We start from the raw sequence: 23,391 nt of genomic DNA, 5'->3' as shown, positions 1-23,391 counted from the left end.
GTGCCATGCAGCAAAACTCACTTGATGTATATTTTAAGCCTAAAAAATAGGTTGTTTTAGGGAAAGGGGTCTTTAAATTTGATTCATATCACTTATTCAGATGGACATCTCATTAAATTTGGTGAGGGTGTAGCTTGTTCACAAGTTAGTGTTGTGTTTGAGATAACCAAGTTTATTCCTAGAGAAATTCCATGTAGCAGTGCATAATCCGTTTTGTCATGGCACATGATTTGTGCCTTTTTTAGAGCCCTGCAAGGATATATTGGCTATGAAGACCTTTTTCCGCTGGAAGGGTTCCCCTTACTCACAGAATGGTCGGGAATGTGTTCCCATGCGGCAGTTAATGTTGGCTGGATGTGGTCTGCTTGCCACAAGTGGATGGTTCCTGGTGTGCTGTATGTGAAGTGTGTCTCTTAAATGCAAATTAAGCTGCAAATTAGGAAAACACCTAGAATGCAATTTCTGTATAACTTTGTAAATTTGCACATACTGAAACTGAGTAAAACTTGAATGTCAGTTTCTGAAAGGAAAAATGGAGCAAGAAGTCTCATTTGTGATTTGGCTATAGGGTAGGAAAGGCAAGTGCAGTGGCTCCTTAAAGGCTAGGAATTCCAAATCAAATACAGTGCCAAATGTCCGTATTTGAACCTTAAGAATCCACAGTGTTTTAAATAGCTTGGTTTTATCCCTGCCTCTCTCACTGCTTCTTTTTTTGTTAAAAGCTGGCAAGCTAAGAGTCCTGTCCTATATTTGCAGTTTGATCTTCCATGTCCATTTTATTTTTCTCCTGGCATAGCAGCAGGCTGCTGGAAAGCATGCTATCTCTCTCCCAGAAGCAGGCACGACATTTCTTCTCCTGTTTTTGATGAGCAACCTTTGTGGATGTATCTGTTCATCTTAAAACATGCCCTAGAAAGCAGATGCTTAAGGGAAATAGAATAAAGTACTGAAAGAATGAAATGTAGCTTGCAAGTGAAAAACAAAATGAAATACCCTCACATCCTAAGATAACAGCAAAGATTGGGGGCCTATATAATTGGGCCTGTTCCTTTGTGTGGTGCTTTAAAAAAACTATTTTAAACCTTCCTGAGGCTTCAAGCAGACAAGAGAATTTTTTTTTAAAAATGTATTTTGTTCAGAATGTTTGTATAATACAGAAATAAAAGCAAGAACAGATAAAACCACAGATATAACCACAAGATCTCAGCAGTGAATAATGGACAAAAAGCAAGGGAGTGGGGGGCTAGGAAGTGATGGAAAGTCCTGATAGGAGTCAAAAGAATATATAACAAATCCTCTTCATGAAGAAATCCTCTCCAAAACTGTCTTGTTTCATGCCTTCCAATGACACATTCACAAACAAAAAGAAAGGGTACCAAGTTTCCTCAGAAAAGCCTGGCTTAGGGTGACCCCTAGCACGACAAACTGATTGTGTCAATTTCTCGGACAAGGCTAGGGACAGACAAGAGAATTTTTAACTGATAATCTCAATTAGCAAGTGTAGTGCATCACCTTAAAGTGGCTGTCTTCAGTGTTGGATAAAGGAGTTTTTTACCCAAGTATAATTAATTAATTATTAAATTAATTATTAATTAAAATTATAATTAATGGCTCCAGGAGAGTTGGGCAACAAACAACCCACCGGCCAACCTTGCAGACAGGTTCACAGAAGTTATTTATTTAATGTTTATCTCAACCTCCCTCCCAGAAGGAGCCCAGGGCAGCACTAGTTACTAGCCCTCCTGGTGACACATGCCTCTGCTAGCCTTTTATGGCAAACTAACAACCTGGAAGGGAGGTGGGAGATCCCAGCTCTCTCTCCTGGAGGCAACATCTTCCTCAACCAAGGCTAGCCAAATAGTACTTTGAGGTTGGGAAACAAGAAGGCAGGCCATAGAAGGATTGTTCAAGTATCTTATGTGTTTTACATGTGAGTGCCACTGTTCCAAAATCAGCACATGATTTGAACAGGTGTCTGCTAGCTATAATGTGGCAGCTTTCAGGGTTGAGAAAATAGCGTGCAGATTGTAGTAATTTGCCTGAAACTGAAACAGACAAATGGACTACAGGCATCTGGCACAGGAAATCCTTCTGCTGGTGCCATCATCAAAATTGTCCATCCACGTCCTAGACTCATACTTTGGTCAGATTCTGTTAAAGGTGCAGATCCTTAAAAGGCAGCAGAAATACAGGTCAGCATTGGTATCGCCACACTGGATATGGTATGAGTTGGAAGATACCAGACACTTTATATTCCTTATTAGCATAACGTTGTGTCTTATGTGAACAGTGATCAAATTCTGGCTCACCAATTAACTACTTCTGCCACTCTTTATTAGTATTACTCAGCCTAAAACCCATTATGGATCTATCTCAGTTTTCATGGATTTGTTTTTAAAAACTCAAATGTATAAACTTACTTCTTAATCAAGATTTCAAGATGGCTAACACTGAAATACAACATAAAGTACATAGAGACAATAGCAATGCCTTAGAAAAAATGTATTCTTAAATAGCAATCTAACAACCAGCAAGGAAAACAGAGTATTTTATATTTTTAAAATCTGTCGGTAGCTTTGGACATTGTTCCAGTGGGCAAAAGCCCTCTGAAATGTGGCCAGTTTCACAGGTTTTTTGAAGTGTTGATGAACTTGGTCAATGAGTTTTTCTAGATAAGGCATTCTGTCACTGGGGCACCACTGTAAAGAAAACCATACATCTTGGGATCGTGCACCATACTTCACAGTGGAGATACTCACAGCTAGTTTTCCTTGGAAGATTTTAAAATCCTGGGATGGATGTGGAAAGCAAGAGCTGAAAACAACATACCCATCTCCACCGCCATTAATCAGTGATCCATTTATCATCTTATGAGTTACACCTTTCAAATGCTACCTTTATGCAGAGATGGAAATGTATTTTAAGTGTTCAGCCTCTTATACCCTGCCTGTAGCCTCTGTCTTATTGCCAGCTGGGTCAGCGTGTCCCAATCATGAAAGACTGCTTACAATGCCTGTTAGGCCTAGGGAAGGTATCTGTCACCAGTCCTTCTAAGGGATGGGGAGAGGCTACAAAGCAAAACAATGGGTTATAAAAGCAGCCGAGAGATCAGATTCTCTCAAGATAATTAATCCAGATTTGTGCCTGTGGCTTGCATTATTTATATATTTGTAGATTTATTTGTCTTCTCTTTCCAAGAGGTGAGACAAGGTAGTTAACAGATTGCTTAAAGTAACGATCAGAATACATTACACAATAAAAGTCAAACCTAGTGTCAGAATACCAGTAGCAGAAAACGTGACATATACCTAAGAAACAAACTCAAAAATAAAATAAAAGTTTCACTTGCCTCTGAAAAGAATGCAGTGTTGGGTCCTGGGGAGCCTCCCCAAGAAGAGACTTCCACAGCTGGCATATGACATCTGACGAAACCCCATGTATTGCCCCCAGTGGTGCAGCTAGGGCTGGGCCTTCCAGCCAAAATCCAGGACCCCACAGCAACTGGCCAGGCAGTTTATATGGTTACAGCTGCTCATTTTATTATTTTATCTTTTGTTTTATATCCCACACATCATGGGGCCCAAAGCAGCACAGGTTTTGGTTCCCAGTCTGTCACCCATCCAGGCACTGACTAGACCCAGACCTGCTTAGCTTCAATGGGTTGGTGATCTCATGTGCCTTCAGTCCATACGCTGGGACGGCATTGGCCATTTCTATAACAAATGGTACCTATTCCCAAGTAAATGTGTTCACCATCCCGGCAGCAGAAGCAGATTGCATTTATTTATGTAGTTGTGAGGATTCTATGATTTAATGAGTTTGAAACGCAAAACTGCGCATTCCTAAGAGCTTGTTTTTTAACATCTGTTTGTAAACTTATTTTTTTTTTGTCCAACATCAGGAATGTAGAAGCAGCTGTAAAACATGGAGTGGTGATTCTGGGAGAAAAGAGAACAGTTAATTGTGTGCTTTACAACTGAGGTTAAACACATGATTGTCTAAAATCTGGATTATCTTGACCCATCCCAGTCTGGGTTCAGGCCTAGTTATGGGACTGAATCGGCCTTGGTTGCTCCCTTTATTGGGAGAAGGACAGGCGAAGTGCAAGCCTGTTATTATTTCTTGATCTTTCAGTGCCTTTTGATACCATTGACCATGGTATCCTGGGCTGACTTGGTGAGATGGGTATTGGAGGCACTGTTTTACAGTGGTTCCGATCCTATCTCCAGGGTTGTTCTCAGAGAATAGCATTGGGTGACTGTCTTTTGGCCCCCTGGCAGCTGTGCTGTGAGGTGCCGCAGGGTACCATCTTGTCCCCCATGCTGTTTAACATCTATATGAAGCCCTTGGGAGCAGTCATCAGGAGATTTGGAGCGAGGTGTCAGCAGTATGCTGATGATACCCAGCTCTATTTCTGTGTAACATCTGAATCGGGAGAGGCTATGCAAGCCCTGGACCGCTGACTGGACTTGGTGGTGGGCTGGATGAGGGCCAATAAACTGAGTCTGAATCCTAGCAAGACGGAGGCGTTGTGGGTTGGTGGTTCCCGAGTTCGGATAATTGGTCAGTTGCCTGCTTTGGATGGGGTCGTACTCCCTCTGAAAGAACAGGTCCGTAGCCTGGGGGTGCTCCTGGATCCATGTTTGTCGCTAGAGGCCCAGGTGACCCCCGTGGCTAGGAGTACCTTTTACCAGCTTTGGCTGGTAAAACAGCTGCAGCCGTTTCTGGACTGGGATAGCCTGACCACTGTTGTCCAAGCACTGGTAAACTCCAGGCTGGATTACTGTAATGCGCTCTATGTGGGGCTGCTCTTGAGGTTGGTCTGGAAGCTGCAGCTGGTGCAAAATGCAGTGGCGAGACTGCTCACTGGGGCAGGGTATCGCCAACATGTCACCCCGCTGCTGAAAGAATTGCACTAGCTGCCCATTTGTTACCGGGCCAAGTTCAAGGTTCTAGGTTTGGTGTACAAAGCCGTATACAGTTTGGGACCAGGATACCTGAAATACCATCTTATCCCTCATATACCTAGTTGATCACTGCGTTCCGCAGGTGAGGGCCTTCTGCAGATACCAACTTATCAGGATGTCCGTTCTGCACAATATAGGAAACAGACCTTTAGTGTGGCAGCACCTACCCTGTGGAACTCCCTCCCCTTAAAGATTAGGCAGGTGCCATCTCTGTTATCTTTTCGGCGCCTTTTGAAGACTTTCCTCTTTCAACAAGCCTTTAAGTTGACACTTATCCCAGTCTGTGTCTATATTGGAATTGCTTTGTTGTTGTTGTTGTTTTAAAAAAATGTTTTTTATCCCTTTTTTAAAGATGTTTTTAAAGCTTTTTTAAAAAAATGTTCTTAAAGTTGATTTGTTTTAATGTATTTTAAGCTCTGTTTTTATGATGTTTTGATGTGTTTTTACTGCTTTTGTTTGCCGCCCTGGGCTTTTGCTGGGAGGAAGGGCAGGATATAAATCAAATAATAAGTAAGTGTGTGATGGGGACATAAGATCATTAAGTCCAGGGTCTAAAATTATGCAGCTGTACCACTCCTTGCCCCAAAAGGCATTATTCCATGGACAGATGGTATTTGGAGAGAGCCCGTCTCTGTGTCTTAATGGGTAAAAGGGTCATGTAAAAGGAGAGGGTCCTTCACCTGCATACAAGGTGCTTTTAAAATGATCACCACTTTAAATTGGGCCCAAGTAGTACAAAATTCATATGCTCCCAACTGACCCCAATAAGAGTAAGCCTTTTACCATTGCTAAATCTCAGAACAGTGTTCAAAGGCAGTTGCTCATAAAGTGTATTGCAGAGGTCATCCTTCAAGTATACAGAAGCATGAAGGATAGTAACCAGTCTTTCTGGGGCCATAGTTCAGTGGTAGACCATGTGCTTTGCATGCAGAAGGTCCCAGGTTCAATTCCTGGCTTGTCCAGATAAGGCTGGGAAGCTGTAGAGAGCCATTCCCAGTCAGCAAAGAGAGTACTGAGCTAGATAAATGAACAGTCTGACTTGGTGTAAGGCAGCTTCATGTATTCATATGCTAGGTGTTTGTTCTTAGAAAGAGATGCTGTGGGTATATGGCCACCACTGTTTGATCCTGCCCACCTCTTGGCTGAGCCCACACTCTTTCCCTCCCTGCCGTGCTTTCGTTGAGTTGTCATCCGCTGCTGCTTTAAAATTGGCAACACCTATAGGAGGCACAATAAAAAGTATTATGAGAGCTCAAAGGCTAACAGATTTATTGTGGCACAAGTTTTCATGAAGCATTACCTTCAGTTTATGCTCTGTGTGTGCAATTATGGGTATAGACAAGAAAATTATACAGATGAAAAGGTCATGAAATGCAAGAGGTATGATCTGTGACATTTCTGTGCAGTGTTCCAATGTATACGGAATAGGCACCAAGAGAACGCACAGCAGGAATAATTGGCAAGCCCACAGTCTTCCTCACGGTGCGAACTGTGGTGGTGAGAACCTGGTTCTGATTTGAGTCCTAAATGAAAACAGCCAAATCTGGTGGTAAATACTATTCAACAATTTCATGCTGGATTCTCCCCTGGAAAGGTGTTTTTTGTTTTTGCTGAAGCGTGATGATTTTTCAGGTCAGCAGCAGAATGATGATTTTTTAGGTCAGTGGCAAAGTGTCCTAGAAGAGTGAAACATTCTCTCACTGGTCTCTAAATGTGTTTTTAATGTCAGTCTTGTATCCATTTACTCTCCTGCATAAAAAACAATCTATTTGCCCTATGTAACATCAGAAGGGCAAGTGGTGGTATCTATCGCGTTTGGAAAATGAGAACATAAGAGCTGGCTGGATCAGACTAAAGGCCCATCTAGTCCAGTGGCCTCTTCTCAAAGTTGTAAACCAAATGCCCATGGAAAGCCTGCAAGCAGGTCAACGAAACAGCACTCTTCCCATCCTCCCTGCTTGTAATTCCCCAACAACTGGTATATAGAGACATACTGCCTCCAACAGTGGAGGTAGAACAATGAGCAGATGAATGAGCCCCTGCTGGTCTGGCCAAAGTAATTTGGTCCCACAGTAATGCTGCCTGAGTGGAGAGTGGGGGCAGGCAAAGCTGGCGTCTGGATTTGTTGCAAGGTGTGGTCCCTGGGTTTATGTGTGACTCAGGTGATCCATGATTTATACAATTATTTATCCTATCTTTCAGGATACAAATTTTCCAAGGCAGCTTACAAGTAACATTAAACTACATTTTTTTATAACAGCACAATAAATTGTGTCAACATATAAAATGTAATCAAGATACTTCCCACCAAGGCAGGTAGTGGTAGAATGGGCCTGTGGGGATGGGATAGTCTTGTTGGAGCAGGTCCTGATCTCATCTCAGCCTGTCTCCATTTCTCTTACCTTGAATCTTTCCCACAGGACAGTTGATGGTAGATGGCCCTGGTTGTTTGTTTGTTTTTAAGGTGATGGTGGTGGGGTGTCTGGCTGGAGCAGGTTCTGCAGTGGCCTTTATCTGCTTCTTCCTGTCTTTTTCTGATTGATTAATTGATTGATTTATATCCCACCTTTTCTCCCAGTAGGAACCCAGGGCGACAAATAAAAGCACTGAAAACACTTTAAAATATCATAAAAACATACTTCAAAATTTTTAAAACACAAAAACCATTCAAAACATATTAAAACAAAACATCTTTTAAAAGATTTATAAAAACATTTTTAAAAAGAAGGTTTAAAAATATATTAAAAAGCAATTCCAACACAGATGCAGACTGGGATAAGGTCTCTACTTAAAAGGCTTGTTGAAAGAGGAAGGTCTTCAGTAGGCACTAAAAAGATAACAGATGGTGTCTGTCTAATATTTAAGGGGAAGGAATTCCACAGGGTAGGTGCCACTACACTAAAGGTTCATTTCCTATGTTGTGCGGAATGGACCTCCTGATAAGATGGTATCTGCAGGAGGCCCTCACCTGCAGAGCTGAGTAATTGACTGGGTATATAAGGGGTAAGATGGTCTTTCAGGTACCCTGGTCCCAAGCTGTATAGGGCTTTGTACACCAAGACTAGAACCTTGAACTTAGCCTGGTAGCTAATAGTCAGCCAGTGCAATTCTTTTAGTAGCGGAGTAACATGTTGGTGATAACCTGCTCCAGTGAGCAGTCTTGCCACCACATTTTGCACGAGCTGCAGCTTCCGGACCAACCTCAAGGGCAGCCCCACATAGAGTGCATTACAGTAATCCAATCTGAAGGTTACCAGGTTGTGGACAACAGTGGTCAGGCTATCCCAGTCCAGAAACAGCCGCAGCTCTCTTACCATCCAAAGCTGATGAAAGGCACTCCTAGCCACTGAGGTCACCTGGGCCTCCAGCAACAAAGGTGGATCCAGGAGCACCCCCAGACTATGGACCTGTTCTTTCAGAGGGAGTACGACCCCATCCAAAGCAGGCAACTGACCAATTATCCGAACTCGGGAACCACCATCCCACAGTGCCTCCGTCTTGCTAGGATTCAGACTCAGTTTATTGGCCCTCAACCAGCCCACCACCGAATCCAGGCAGCGGTCCAGGGCTTGCACAGCCTCTCCTGATTCAGATGTTACAGAGAAATACAGCTGGGTATCATCAGCATGTTGTTGACACCTTGCCCCAAATCTCCTGATGACTGCTCCCAAGGGCTTCAGATAGATGTTAACCAGCATGGGGGACAAGATGGTACCCTGTGGCACCCCATAGCACAGCTGCCAGGGAGCAGAAATGCAATCACCCAATGCTATTCTCTGAGAATGACCCTGGAGATAGGATCGGAACCACTGTAAAACAGTGCCTCCAATACCCATCTCACCAAGTCGACCCAGAAGGATACCATGGTCAATGGTATCAAAAGACGCTGAGAGATCATGTAAGAATAACTGGGTCACACTCCCACTCTCCTTCTCCCGAAAAAGATAATCCATTAGGGTGACCAAGGCCGATTCAGTACCATAACCAGGCCTGAACCTAGACGGGAATTGGTCAAGATAATGTTTCATCCAAGAGTACTTGCAATTGCTGCACCACAGCCCTCTCAGTCACCTTCCTTAAGTCACCTTCCTTTCAGGGTGGCTGGAACCACTCCCTCCCATAACAATGCATTGACCACACCCTGGATCCACTTGGTCAAGCTCCCTCAGCAAGCTTTAATAAGCCAAGAAGGGCAAGTGTTGAGAGGACACGATGCTGGCCACATCATCACAAGCACCTTGTGTATGTCATCAGGCCACATCAACTGAAACCGTTTCCAAGAAGTTGCAGCAGACGTTGCACTGGACACCTCACTGGAGACTACAGTAGATGTGGATGAGGCATCAAGATTGCTACGGAGGCAAGCAACTTTACTCTCAAAAATGCCTTGCAAACAATTCACAGTGGACCTCCGCAGGGTCTAACACTCCATTTCCTGGAGTTGATGTCAATATACCCCTGACAATACAGAAAAGCTCCACTGGATGGCTAATTGAGGAGGCGATGGTGGCAGAGAAGTGGGCCTTCGCCACCCTCACCGCTGCACAGTAGACACAGTTATGATGTTTTACTTATCCCTGATCAGCCTCACAGCACGTCTTTTGCCACTTGCACTGTAGCCATTGTCCAGTCTGTTTCATTCCCCTTAGCTCACTGGTGTACCCGGGTGCAAACCAGGCTCACAATGCCGGAGAGGGCACACGGGGGCAACCGTGTCAAGAGCCCAACGTGCCTCACTGTTCTACAGCATAACAAGGGCTTCAACAGGGTCACCTGTTCTATCTACTGGGAACTCCCCCAGGGCATTCAGGAATCCTGTGGATTCCATTAGTCTCCAAGGGTGCACCATCTTAATCTGTCCATCACTCCTGCAGGGGAGGATCAGAGCCATAAGTCTAAACTTGACCAGGAAGTGGTCTGACCATAACAATGGGGTGACATCCACCACCACCCATCTCCAGACCACTCCTTCCTCCATCTGGAGCAAAAACCACGTTGAGGATGTGCCTTGCCCTATGCTTCAGGCTGGTGACAACGTGAGACAGCCCCATGGTCATCATGAAGGCCATAAGGTCCCAAGCCAGAACACTAGAGGCAGCCTCAACATGGACGTTGAAATCACCCAGACCTATCATTCTGGGCTTCTCCAATACCACAGCTGACAAGGCCTCTGCCAGCTCAGTCAGAGAAGCTGCCAGACAGCAGGGTGGACAGTACACCAGCAGCAACCCTATTTTACTGTCTCCTTGGCTCAACACCAGGTGCAAGCCCTCACAGCCAGCTCCAAGACAGAGTGGTTTCCTGGTAACGGAGATGCAAGTTCTGTAGACCACAGCAACTCCTTCCCCCCCCCCCAAGTCCCTGCAGCCTGTGCTGGTGTGGCACCGAGTATCCAGGTGGGCAAAGCTGCATCAGAACAATTCCTCCCAGCTCACTTACCCAGGTCTTGGTAATGCACACCAAATTGGCACCTTCATCATCATGGATGAGTGTGGTCTTACTGTGTACCCATCTGATGTTAAATAGCACACACAGGCCAGTGGGCACAGCAGATGAGCAATGAGGAATCCATCCATGAAAGGAGTGAGAGCGAGGAACAAGGCGTAACTAGCTTTGCCCTCGTCTTCTATGGTAGTGCACCACCTCCCCATGGCTATACCACTCTCTACCCATGATCACTGAAATTGGGGTGGCATCACCCATGTTCTTCTTTATTAAGACTCCTCCTAAATACCTGAAATGAAACCAACAAGAGCCCACCAACAAAATCTGCTTGAACCAATTATCCCAGTAGGCCTCTGAGAAAATTGGGAACAGTCAGACCCACTCCATATTTTTCACACAGGGCACATGTACTCCCCCTCCCCCATCTCACACGCAGGGAGGGCCAGCCTTCTGCCAGTTACAGACTCTCACTCTGAAGGCATCTGGCGACTTTCTCTTATTGTTCAGTTCACTGCACAGGCTCTCACCCTGCACAGGACTACACATGCGCCATACACACTCCCCGCTACCAATCTTTTCCAGATTGGTTTTAAAAAAATAGGAGGGGGTAGTGCCCTTGCCCTTGGACTCCTAAGGGACTCCCCAAGGGGAGGCTCCCTTTGGTGTTGCCCCTTCAGTGGCGACCTCGCCAGTGGCAGACCTGCCGCCCAAGGGCAGCTGGGCTTTTATGCCCCCCACCCAGCCAGGAGCTGATGCAAGAGGCTGCAAGACTGACTGCAGCCTCTCTCTGGAGTCAGGGTCAGGCAGGGGGTCCCAGTCCTTGCGGCACTTACCAGGGACTTCAGCCGTCTCAAGAGACAGCAACCCAGGGGAGCAAGCACCCAGATGCTCAGATACTCACTCCCAGGGCAGGTCTTCTCCAGCCCCCCCCCTGTGCTGCAGCTGTTTTTGAAATCCGTGCCACTGGTGACTGACAGGGGAGAGGTTTTTTTCCTCCTGATGGTAAGACTTTGTGACCCGCCCCTTTTCAACCTGAAGCTGGCACTTCCTTAACAGGGACAATTTGTGCCCAAAGGTATGTGTATTCTGTTTTGGTCACAGAGCCTAGAATCTGTCATAGGATTTGGCAGTTTGAGCATTGTACTTTTCCAAGTGAGCTAGGTTTTTAGCCTCCACAGAAGTTTTAAAGTTGTGCAGGTGGAGCCAATGGGAAGCTTACAAACCAAAGAGGTCCTTACTCGAGGCCTTCAAGTAGCACACACCCCCTGCATCCCCACCTTTATTTCCCTATCCATTGCTTGCATTCCTTAGCTCTGGTGGTGGTCAGCAGATGCCAAATCTCAGTCTGTTTCCTTTTTCCAGCTTGGTCCTGCTGATCCTCCTCCTTGGTGGGGGAGTGCTGTATTGTTCGATTCCATTCATCAAGCAAGCAAAGCCACCTTGCAGATTTTACTGTCTCATCTCTTTCTCACTCCCCCCCCATCCTTGCTATTTCCTCATACACACCTCTTTAGATGGAAAAGATTAATTCTGCCTGATCTGGCAGCTAAATGTCACAGGAGAGGGAGTTTGCCATCATGAGGGAACCAGCTGGACAATAACATCTCCATCCTAGAGTCTCAAGGGAAGGCTTGTTTTTGTACACCTGTGAACAAAGTTGACTTCGCTGCTGCCTTTTTAACTCTGTGTGAGCTCACAGGTATTTCTCTTTAAATGTTCATCTTGCCAGAAAATTGTCATAAAGTGTTGATTTTCATTTGGGCAAATGCAACTGAGAGGCAAAGGTAAGCTTGTTGTAGCCTGCTGCATCATCAGGTTGGAGTGTTTGGCATTGGAAGCTTTTTCCTTTTGCCTCCTTTAGCCGTAGTTCCTCCAGGCACTGGGATTTGGAGCCTTCATGATTGGGGGGTGGATTTCAACTGGGGATCATCTTTGATCTGTTTATGTTTATGTTCTGCTCACAGGTATGAAACTGAAGTGTTCCTCCTTCTCTGCTATGAGCACCTTCAGTTGAAGACAAGAGGTCCTTGCCCTCTAGAGAACTGTGGACAGAACAAAGGAGTCCTGATCAAGCCTGAGAAAAGTGCTTGAAATGTCTAGGCCCAGTTAACAATTTGCTTCATATCAGGGACCATGTTTTGAATTGAGCAGTGGTTGAAGAGCTTGCAGTTTTAGCCCTGCTTGCTGGCTTACACCAGCCCAAGTCACGGTGAGGACTAATGGCTCTTTAACCCTCTGTTCCCAAGTGTTCAACATAGACTTGGGAAGAGCTCTCCCTTCATGATGCATCACAGCTGCACGTTCCCCCTATGTGATCCACACAGGAAAAAGGGAGTGAACAGCTGAGGTGTATGAGAATGCTGCCAAAGCCTCTGTTGCTGTTGGCCCAGGAAGATTTGGGGGGTGGGAGGTGGGTTGAAGAGCACTTTTGCAGTATCTGAGTTCTCATGGGAGAAAGTGAGTGAGTTGCCTAATGAAGAGCTGCCAATGGGAAGCCCCGTGGGCCAAACTGAACTCTCGGGTGGCTGCTTGCCTCTCTCTCTCAGGACTACTTAGGAACTACCCCTGCATGGAGACAAGAGAATATTTCTGCTCTTTAGGCTCCAGTGTCAGCTGTTTGTTATGTGACAGAGTGACCTTTCCAGTCTTTATCCCATCCTTCAGCCTTTCTTCTGTAATTGCTAGACTATATGCACATTGCATTGGGAGGGAATAGATCACTGGAATCTATTTCCCCAGTCCTGTCTGCCCTCTGTGCTGTGGAAATGCATGTTGTTTCTAGTCAGAAGGCACTGGATACAGCCACTTTGCTAAAGCTAAGCAAGTCTGGGTCTGGTCAGTGCCTGGATGGGAAGCAACCTAGAAACCTGGTGTATGCCATTTGGACTTACATCGTGGAGGAAAGGTGGGAAAGAAATCCATTATTTTAACCTCAGTTACCTTAGCCTTCCCTAACCCAATGCCCTCCAGATATTTGGAACTCTAACTCCCATCAGGCCCAGCCAGCTGGAGAGTACCAGGTTGGGAAGGCTGAGTTAGTTCCTTCCATATTTCCATGATTCTGAGCGATTGACTAGAAATGAATACTGTTTGCATGTGGAAGATGCTCAGTGATACAATGGCCATGTATTACTTCCACTATCAGAGGCTGCATGCTTCTGAGTATAAGTTACTGGGGAACATAAGCAGGAGTGCTATTGTGCTGATGCCTTGCTGCTGGCATTCCTGTTATGCAAGCATAATTCTGGACTAGATGGTCTTTGGTCTGCTCAGCAGGGCTGCTCTTAATCGCCTCTCCTGGATTTGTTGATGATTGGTGTGGTTGTTCCTCTTTTTTTGTCCATTCTGTTCATTTTCCCTGCCCTCTAACATAATTATACAGAGGACCGCTGGGCCAAGTTCTGTTTCCTGTTAGTGAGTTAGCTGTGGTGGGGATGGAGTTGGAAGGTCTGGTCCTAATTGTGTCTGGCTGTTCCCATGTTCAGTTGCATCCTTGATCTTCTGGAGCAAAGTCGACCCAAGTAATCCAGTAAATGTTTTTATTGTTGGTATTATATACGTAACACTAAAGTCTGATTTGTCCTTCTAATAACATTAAGTCGGTGAGGGAAAGAGAGTGGGAGGATTTGATGTGTCTTATTAGGAATGCTAACTTATGTAAAGTTGAATCCTGTCCTGTTAATTAAATTGGTTCCCAACAAGGTAGAAGTTTTCTTTTGTCTTCTCCCTCTCTTTGGTTGAGGAAAGTTTAAGTTCATCTGTCACAGAGCTTCAAGACACTTACCATTGTATCTCTGTTTCCTTCCTCCCCGGTGGTCTCTTCCCTTCACTCACAGTTCCCTTGTGCTGGTGTGGGAGGCAAAAAATACACACCCAGCCACAGGTGACAATTTGCTTTTTCCTTTGCTCTTCCATTGGGATCTCTGAGTAGTCTGAGTTCATACTAGTGCTTCCTCCTCCCTACATCCCCCTTCCATGATAGGACTGTTTGTGGGGGTGTCTGTCATACCCTGAATTCACAAGATGCCTAAAGTCATGTTACTAATTTCCCCACAATTCTGTCCTCCCTCTTCTGTATCCTGTTTACCTCAAAGCCAGCCCCCCCTCTCTCCCCCTCTGTCTTCCCTGCCAGAAACAGGCAGCCAGCTGGCTGGAAAGAGAACAGTTAATGGTTAACGCTTCTCTGTGTGGAAACGTGGCAGCAGAAATTAGCTCATTGCTGTCATTGCTTGCTTTGCTAGCTAATCTTCTCCAGGAGAGCTGTTTTGTCTTCCAGACCTTTTCCTAGACTTTTCGCAAGGATCTTTTTGCCCTGTGTTGCTTCAGTGATATCCCTCTTCAACCCCTGGCCCCTCTCTCCACTTCTAGCAAGAGAAGGCCATGTTCGTCTGCTGCATTTACATAAATGCAGAATGATGAGGAACTTGGCGTCCACATCTGTAGTAAGCAAGGTCAGAGTCTGATGTCAGCTTTGACTTCAGTGGAATCACTGGGATGGGGTGATGCCAGTAACCGAGGTCAGGATCCAGCCCTCACCTTGCCCCACGTTCGTCAGTGCAGCAGTTTCAGGTTTGCATTAGCCTAACAACGATCATTGCCAGATGCAGGTTTGAGAAACCAGCTCTTTTATCTTCAGTCTCTCACTGAACTTGCATTAGCTTTTGAACGATTGAGTCTGCTGTTGCTGCCTTCACATGGTTCTGGGTATTTGAGGGTTAACCCTTCCCGCTTCAGGTTGAAGGAGAAGAGAGGCCCTGATTTCCTGAACAGGAGGGCTGCCCTGTGGCAACCTCTTAACCCTGCCCTCCTCCCTCCTACAAGGGAGGGGCCATGTGTCCTGATTTCCCTGGGGAAGTGAAACTAGCTCTCAGGGCTTCAAAACTTTGGAGCAGGGCAGCGTGCCTTACCTCAGTTCCTGCTCCCAACAGATCTGACTGCTCTCCCGCAGCTGGAAATTGGATACCGTCAGAAAGATTTTTTCAAGCGATTAAAGCTGCCAGAGAGACAGAAGGCAAGTTTTATAACAGTGGACTTCGGCTGTTGATTGGAGAATGGGACAGAGAGGGGAGGTATAGGGAAAATATAGCAACAGCAGGGTGTTCTTAAGCTGGAGTTACTTTTCTCCCAAGGCACAGGGAATGTTTCCCAAGCTGGACTGAATAATCTGCTCTGGAGAACAATGTGTGTTGACTCCACGCAGCTTCAGATAGAGGGAGAAATGCTGGCACCGTGCGGCAACAGCAAGATAAAGGTGACAGTGGTACAAGTTGAACTTCTTAGATACTGGAACCTTGGCCTGGTAAGGAGGGGGGATATCAGGGACACAAGCAAGCTTTCAAGTGACGAGGCCTTTGAAAAGGAATGACTTCTAGGCCGTTCATGGTAATGCTACATTTAGTTGTGTACCTATGATGAACTTGGTGCATAGTGACTGCATTAATAGCCATGCATGTGTTGAATGTGTTTCCTGTGTGGTAGGCTATGCCCAGTTCTGTGTGTGGTATTAGACATGGGAGCAAAAGTTTAAGAGATCTTATCTGACCACAGTTTTTTGATTCAGGAGGGTTTACATCTGGTTTGGCACTTATATGCATGTACCTATCTAGCAGTGTTCTTTGAGTGTCAGGCCTCTTAGTCCTGCCTTCTGTGTCTATACCATCTCTAATGTACGCCAGCAAGGAATTAAATGATGGAGTGGTTCTCCCCTGGCCTGTGCCCGCCCCCCAAGAATCATTTCCAGGACAAAGGACGACTTCGCATGGTTATTACCTCTCTCCTGGTCCCATGCTCTGTCTCCAAACATGTTTGAATCCCACACCTTCCAGCTCAGTGGGATTCTTTTGGTGGCTTACAGATGAAACACTCAAAATACTGCATAGGTTGTTGTAGTATCTGATGCACCTATGCTGGCTGAGCCACTATCTGAACAAACTTGTTGAGCCTACAGGACTCTCTGTGTAGAACAGCAACTAGGTCTTAAGTCCAAGGTTAAAGTATGGAGCCATGCTGATATCCTGTGTTGCCAGACTGGCCCATGATTAGTTGCTAATGGTTGCTCTTTGCTGAATAGTTTGGATTGTGTTTTTCTATCTTTAGGTAGTTCTGCTTCCCTATCCAGACACTTTGCAAGCACTATTGCTTTTCTTCTCATGATCCTTATAGAGTTTGCAGAGCTTTCACCCCCAACTATAAGTGGGGGGAAACTGGTTTCATCTGTCTTCTGCTACCTTTATGGGCCTGGATGCTATAGAAAGTGGGGGCTCATTCCTGTGAGTATGAAACCTGGGTGGAGGGGAGGGGATTTCCACCGTCTTGTCCTCTGCATGTTAACACCAATAACAGCTGCCTTACTTCCTGAAAGGCCCACCTTAGTGCATTTAGCTTCACCAAAGTGTGAAAACAGAATTTACTTCCTCTAGGCAGGCAGGCAGGGTGACGAGTTATCTAAGATGTCATCTAACCTGATAGACTGATGTAGAATTTGCCCGGAGGCTGCCTTCCAAGCATGTCTGAAACACATCTAGCTAACTCTGTTCTAGTCAAAGGTGTTAATACTATTTATGGATACATACTTAATTGAATAGAGGGCTTTGTCTTTTTGGCAAGGGGGGGTACTCAATTCTGGGGGGGCTGGAAAACTGATCATCCAAAGCACCTTGAATACCAGTTTCTAATTTGCTTTTTATCTCCAGTTTACCCATTGATCACATACTGCATTCTAGCCAAGGCTGAACAGGGTTCTTATCTTCCAATAAGTGTGGGTAGAAGCAAGTCCAGGGAGTATGACTCTGATGATCCTTGTGCAAGTGGGCATGGCTTGCTTATGTTGTGTCTGATCCCCGCTATGCTCAGACCTGACCTTCTCAAGATCTCCACTGTAAATGCAATAGTGACAGGAAATGTCACCGTAATATAACTTAATTTGTAGTGTTGATTTTGAGATGTGTCCTTATATTTACTGTGTTTATTCTTAACGAGAGAGAGAGAACTGAATTATTAGAACTGATTTATTACTTGAACATTTATTATAGGATTCTAAGATGTAAGGCCTTGAAGCTCATTGCCTAGAGCTGCTGCTACGTCAAACCAAAAGCATGTTTCATGAATCTTTTGCTGGGAACAGACAGTTACATATTGCTTTGCAACAGCATGAGGAAATAAAACTCATCATAGCTCTTCCATGGAATAGAAATTTCGCTTCACACTGCCAAGAACCATTCTGTTCCCTCTTCCTGTACTAGCCACGTGTTACCTAGTAAACTTTTGGATAGATCGCTGTTATTCTGCAGTAACTTTCCGTTGCCACACATCTCTCAAATTTCAACGAATGAACACTATTAAATGGGAGCAGGTCTCAATCACTTTGTAAGATCAATCCCCCCCATCTGGAAATGGCATGGGTTTCTGGCTGGTCATGATGAGATGCTTATTGTTTTGTGTCCCTCCTAGAGGACTAGAGTGTCAGCATCTGGATTGGAGGGTGTGCTCTTCTCCCATAAGGGGAAAAATGTATAAGGCCATTAGTACTCAAACCCCAAGCAGTGCCTGCAGTTGTTATCCAGTAGCTGAGTACTGTACTGATCCAATCCAGACCTAAAATTCAGTTACTCTGATGTGGGATGTGTACGTATGCATGCCTAATAAAGAAAATAATGCTTCAGTACTCCCTGCATGTTTTGCGGGACACATTTCTTCACTGGAGGCCTGCAGAAGCAAATATTGTGATTGATAGCTGGTGCTTTGGCAGTATTTGGTTATATACCAGCATCTGGCTCTCGACACAGTTGACCCCAAGCACCCTCTCCGGCACTGTGGAGCCCAGCTTGCACCTTGGAACACCAGTGAGCTAAGGGCAATGAAACAGGCTGGACGACGGCTAGAGTGCAAGTGGCGAAAGACGTACTGTGAGGCTGATCAGGCACGAGTAAAACATAACTGTGCGTACTGTATGGAAGTGAGGGCGGCGAAGAAGGCCCACTTCTATGCCTCCATCGCATCCTCAAGTAGCCGTCCAGTGGAGCTTTTCCATATTGTCAGGGGTCTGTTGACATCAGCTTCAGGAAATGGAGCCTTAGACCCTTCGGAGGCCCACTGTGAATTGTTTGCAAGGCACTTTGAGAGTAAAGTTGCTCGCCTCCGTAGCAGTCTTGATGCCCCCTCCACATCTACTGTAGTCCCCAATGAGGTGTCCAGTGCAACGTCTGCTGCAATTTCTTGGGAACAGTTTCAGTGGATGCGGCCCGATGACATGGACAAGGTGCTTGTGATGATGCGGCCAGCAACGTGTCTTCTCGACCCTTGCCCTTCTTGGCTTATTAAAGCTTGCCGAGGGGGTCTGACCGAGTGGATCCAGGGTGTGGTCAATGCATCATTGTGGGAGGGAGTGGTTCCAGCTGCCTTGAAAGAGGTGGTGATTCGACCACTCCTGAAAAAGCCCACCCTGGACCGATTGGTTTGTGACAACTACCCACCGGTTGCAAATACTCCCTTTTTAGGGATGGTAATTGAGAGGGTTGTGGCACAGCAACTGCAAGTACTCTTGGATGAAACAGATTATCTTGACCCATCCCAGTCTGGGTTCAGGCTTGGTTATGGGACTGAATCGACCTTGGTTGCCCTGATGGATGACCTTTATCAGGAGAAGGACAGGGGGAGTGCGACCCTTTTGTTCTCACTTGATCTCTTGGTGGCTTTTGATACCATTGACCATGGTATCCCTTCGGGCCGACTTGGTGAGATGGGTATTGGAGGCACTGTTTTACAGTGGTTCCGATCCTATTTCCAGGGTCATTTTCCGGGAATAGCATTGGGTGACTGTCTTTCGGCCCCCTGGCAGCTGTGCTATGGGGTGCCGCAGGGTACCATCTTGTCCCCCATGCTGGTTAACATCTATATGAAGCCCTTGGGAGCAGTCATCAGGAGATTTGGGGCGAGGTGTCAGCAGTATGCTGATGATACCCAGCTGTATTTCTCTGTAACATCTGAATCAGGAGAGGCCGTGCAAGCCCTGGACCACTGTCTGGACTTGGTGGCGGGCTAGATGAGGGCCAATAAACTGAGTCTGAATCCTAGCAAGACGGAGGCACTGTGGGTTGGATGGTTCCCGAGTTCGAATAATTGGTCAGTTGCCTGCTTTGGATGGGGTCATACTCCCTCTGAAAGAGCAGGTCCGTAGCTTGGGGGTGCTCCTGGATCCATCTTTGTTGCTAGAGGCCCAGGTGACCTCAGTGGCTAGGAGTGCCTTTTACCAGCTTCAGCTGGTGAGACAGCTGCAGCTGTTTCTGGACCGGGATAGCCTGACCACTGTTGTCCACGCACTGGTAACCTCCAAGCTGGGTTACTGTAATGCGCTCTATGTGGGGCTGCCCTTGAGGTTGGTCCGGAAGCTGCAGCTGGTGCAGAATGCGGCGGCAAGACTGCTCACTGGAGCAGGTTATCACCAACATGTTACTCCGCTACTGAAAGAATTGCACTGGCTGCCTATTAGCTACCAGGCTAAGTTCAAGGTTCTAGTCTTGGTGTACAAAGCCCTATACAGCTTGGGACCAGGGTACCTGAAAGACCATCTTACTTTTTTATTTTTATTTTTATTTTATTCGATTTATTAGTCGCACATCTGGCTGGAAACCCAGCCACTCTGAGCGACGTACAAAATAAAGGCATATAAACATCAGACATAAAAGTATATAAACATCAAAAAAGAAGCAATAAAACTAAACAACATAGTAGAAGCTATCCCCCAACCCACACAGCCCAACCCAAAGATCAGAAAGTCCTCCTAAAGAAGCTCCCTTTTGAAGGCTGGAGGGTGGGGCAAGGCAGGTGGAAGCAGCCTCCCCTGATGGCAACAGAATCTCTCTCCCCTCATACTTACCCCTTATATACCCAGTCAATTACTGCGCTCTGCAGGTGAGGGCCTCCTGCAGATACCATCTTATCAGGAGGTTCGTTCTACACAATATAGGAAACGGACCTTTAGTGTGGCAGCTCCTACCCTGTGGAATTCCTTCCCTTTGAATATTAGGCAGGCGCCACCTCTGCTATCTTTTTGGCGCCTTTTGAAGGCATTCCTCTTTCAACAAGCCTTTTAAGTTGAGACCTATCCCAGTCTGTGTCGGAATTGTTTAATATGTTTTTAATAATGTTCTTAACCCGTTTTAAAAAGTTTTTAAAATGTTTTTAACACTGTTTTGTCTTAATGTATTTTAAGATTTGTTTTTATGATGTTTTAAAGTGTTTTTAGTGCCATGTTTGCTGCCTTGTTTGCCGCCTTGGGCTCCTGCTGGGAGGAAGGGCGGGATACAATTTAAATAAACAAACAAACAAACAAATAAATAAATAATGGGGCTCTGAAAATTTTGCCTGAAACTCAACAATGTATGTTACTAGGTTTTTTCAAATATGTTTTTAAAGATGTTTTGTTTTAATACGTTTTATAAATAAATGTAAATGTACTGCTTCAAGTTGCTTCCAACTTATGGCAACCCTACGAATAAGGTTTCCATGGTAAGCGGTATTCAGAGGGGGTTTACCATTGCCGTCCTTTGAGGCTGAGAGGCAGTGACTGGCCCAAGGTCACCCAGTGAGCTTCATGGCTGTGTGAGGTTCGAACCCTGGTCTCCCAGGTCATAGTCCACCTTAACCACTACACCACACTGGCTCTCTAATACGTTTTATAGTCTTTTGTTTTTAAGATGCTTTAGAGTGCTTTAATGTTTTTGTTTGCCACCCTGGGCTCCTTCTGGGAGGAAGGGCAGGATATAAGTTTAATAAATAATAATAGGTTCCCTTTTGGGACCAGGGTTTTCCTCATGGAGGCAGTGCTAGGGATCTCTTGACCTCCCACCTTTCCTTTTGCAAGCCAGGCCAGGGTTCAACTTTGGCCAGTCAAACGAGTTTGACTACCAGTTTTCCTCCAACAGCTTAATGAATGCTTTGGATGTTGCAATATAGCCTGGTGATGGGCATGGGGGAGAGTTCATGGCTTTGGCTGGATGGGCTTGTCTGGACCTCAACTCCTGGTGGAACAAGTTGCTCAATGCATGTTACTTTGGAAAGTGGTAGGTCTGGAAGAGATCCCTTGTATTTGCACTGCCTGTGCTGAGGAAGCCACCTTCTGTACATAAAGTACTCTCATTCATTGACTCAGTTTTACTTTAGTCATTCAAGTGAGTAGCCCAGGCTGTAAGACTTGGCAGTGGGTCTCCCTTTTTGATTGGGGGCAGGCGGTTTAGAGCTGGTCTGCAACTCTCAGATGAAAGATCTGTCTGAGTTCTGCTGTGTGTTGGGGGAGTGGAATAGGGGGAAAGGAGGACAATTGCTCAGCCTTGGGTATACAACAGGCCTGATGCATTGATAATCTTGAGCCATGGAACTCCAAAGGGGAGGGGGTTGAATCCTTCAAGTCTCAGTGAGTCAAGACTTTTGCATTACTAATTCATGCAGCATATGTTGAAATACTTGGTATGTTTGCTTTTGCTAGGAGCAGAAGTTAATATGTGAGGCAGCCTGAGGAAGGCTTATGCAGCCCAAAGAAAAAGAGCCCTGTTGAAGTGAATAGCATGTTTGAGATTGGCCATGAGATCCCTGAGTTAGCACCCCAACCTAGCTGAAGCCTCTCTAGTTGCCCCAAAGATACTGAAGTTTTTTTGCCTCTCTTTCCTATGTGTATAAAATGGAATTGGATGATATTGCACTGCATTTTGTGAGACAAATAGGCTGGTTAAGGCATTTTGCACACTAAGACTGTAATCCTGTGTACACGTATCTGAGAGTAGGCCTCACTGAACTAGTAGAATGTACTTCTATGTGGGAATGGCCTGTTGAAAATGCTGTAACATGGTTACGAACATCTACTTTCATTGATTCTTAAGATATGGGGATTGACAAAGAATGGGCACTGTGGGGTCACTGTGTAAAATTGCTGACTTACAGTGATATGTGGGGAACCATTTTAATTAAGAATTCCAGGAAAGGAAAGCTGTCTGGATAGGCATGAAAACTCTTTCTCAGAGGGCCTGTTCAGGGAAAAGGTGTGGCAAGCCGCTTGCTGTGTGAAACAGGCAAACAGCTAAGTGCCAATGCTTTCTGTCATCCAAAATTGAGGTTTGCCCATTTAAAAAACAGAGATCACTAATATCAAACTGGCCAAACTTTGGATATTATGTTTACTAAGTTTTTTTCTGCCACGTAATATAATAAAGATCTCTGAGTGGTATAAAAATACAATAACATTCCTTCCTAAAAACAAAATTATATATCAAAATAAAAAATGAGCAGTGTACAGAACAGGAATTAAAATTTTGAGTTCGCCTAGAAAATCTTGGGTAATTGTGAGGGTTTAATTGGAGTTTTAAGGTTGTTACCGTCTCCACCTAACATTATCTGATGCAGGGCATTCTAGAGGGTGGGTGTTATCACTGAGAAAGGCCTGCTTCTGTGTTGTCACCAAGTGACAATCCGTTGGTTGCGGAATGACGAGCAGGGTCTCATTGGAAGATGGGAGACATCCTGCTATTTATCCTGGTCCCAAGGTGTTTAGGGCTTTAAAGGTCAAAACATTGATCTTGGCTTGGTAGCTAATAGGCAGCCAGTGAGATCTTCCAACACTAGTGCAATATATATCAAGTTGGATGTTATGTACGTCACTTAGATAATTTATTTTATGAGGCTTCATATAAAAACAAACCATAAATAGACTGATAGTCTCCAGCTGCAGTAGCTGGAGCATCCAAACCAGGCACAAATGTAGCTCCACATGCAGTGCATTATAGTAGTCTATTTGTGAGGTTACCAATGTATGGACTGTTGTAGTGAGGCCAGCTCTGTCTAGGACTGGTTGTAGTTGGCATACTGACAGAGCCACTGAGAGCCACTGGGCTTTTAGTGATCAATAAAATCCAGATCCCCTGGGGGATTGGTTCAGTTTTATAGCTTCTGTAAGATGTTGTTTGTATGTTTGTGCTCATGCTTAAGGTCC

The 23,391-nt window shown here is 45.4% G+C and overlaps 1 protein-coding gene across 6 annotated transcripts in view; it reads left to right on the top strand.

Annotated features, from left to right (window-relative positions):
• The window catches only part of MGAT1 (alpha-1,3-mannosyl-glycoprotein 2-beta-N-acetylglucosaminyltransferase), a 68,851-nt gene that overhangs the window by 23,546 nt on the left and 21,914 nt on the right, over positions 1–23,391 (top strand). The window contains exons 1-2 of one of the 6 annotated variants that reach the window (XR_009761577.1): positions 15,545–15,711; positions 17,444–18,258. The exons of 1 other annotated variant lie outside the window; for it this stretch is intronic. The gene's annotated coding sequence lies outside the window, so the exon portion shown is untranslated. Of the gene's footprint in view, positions 1–12,376; positions 12,715–15,544; positions 15,712–15,739; positions 15,795–17,443; positions 18,259–23,391 lie in introns of those variants that run through there. 4 more of the 6 variants (XR_009761576.1, XM_061619092.1, XM_061619091.1 and 1 more) reach the window with 4 other exon arrangements.

Source organism: Rhineura floridana, chromosome 3 (assembly GCF_030035675.1).
Source record: "Rhineura floridana isolate rRhiFlo1 chromosome 3, rRhiFlo1.hap2, whole genome shotgun sequence".
Taxonomy (NCBI): Eukaryota; Metazoa; Chordata; class Lepidosauria; order Squamata; family Rhineuridae; genus Rhineura; species Rhineura floridana.
The sequence above is the reverse complement of the archived record's forward strand: the minus strand, read 5'-3'. Positions and strand labels throughout refer to the sequence as shown.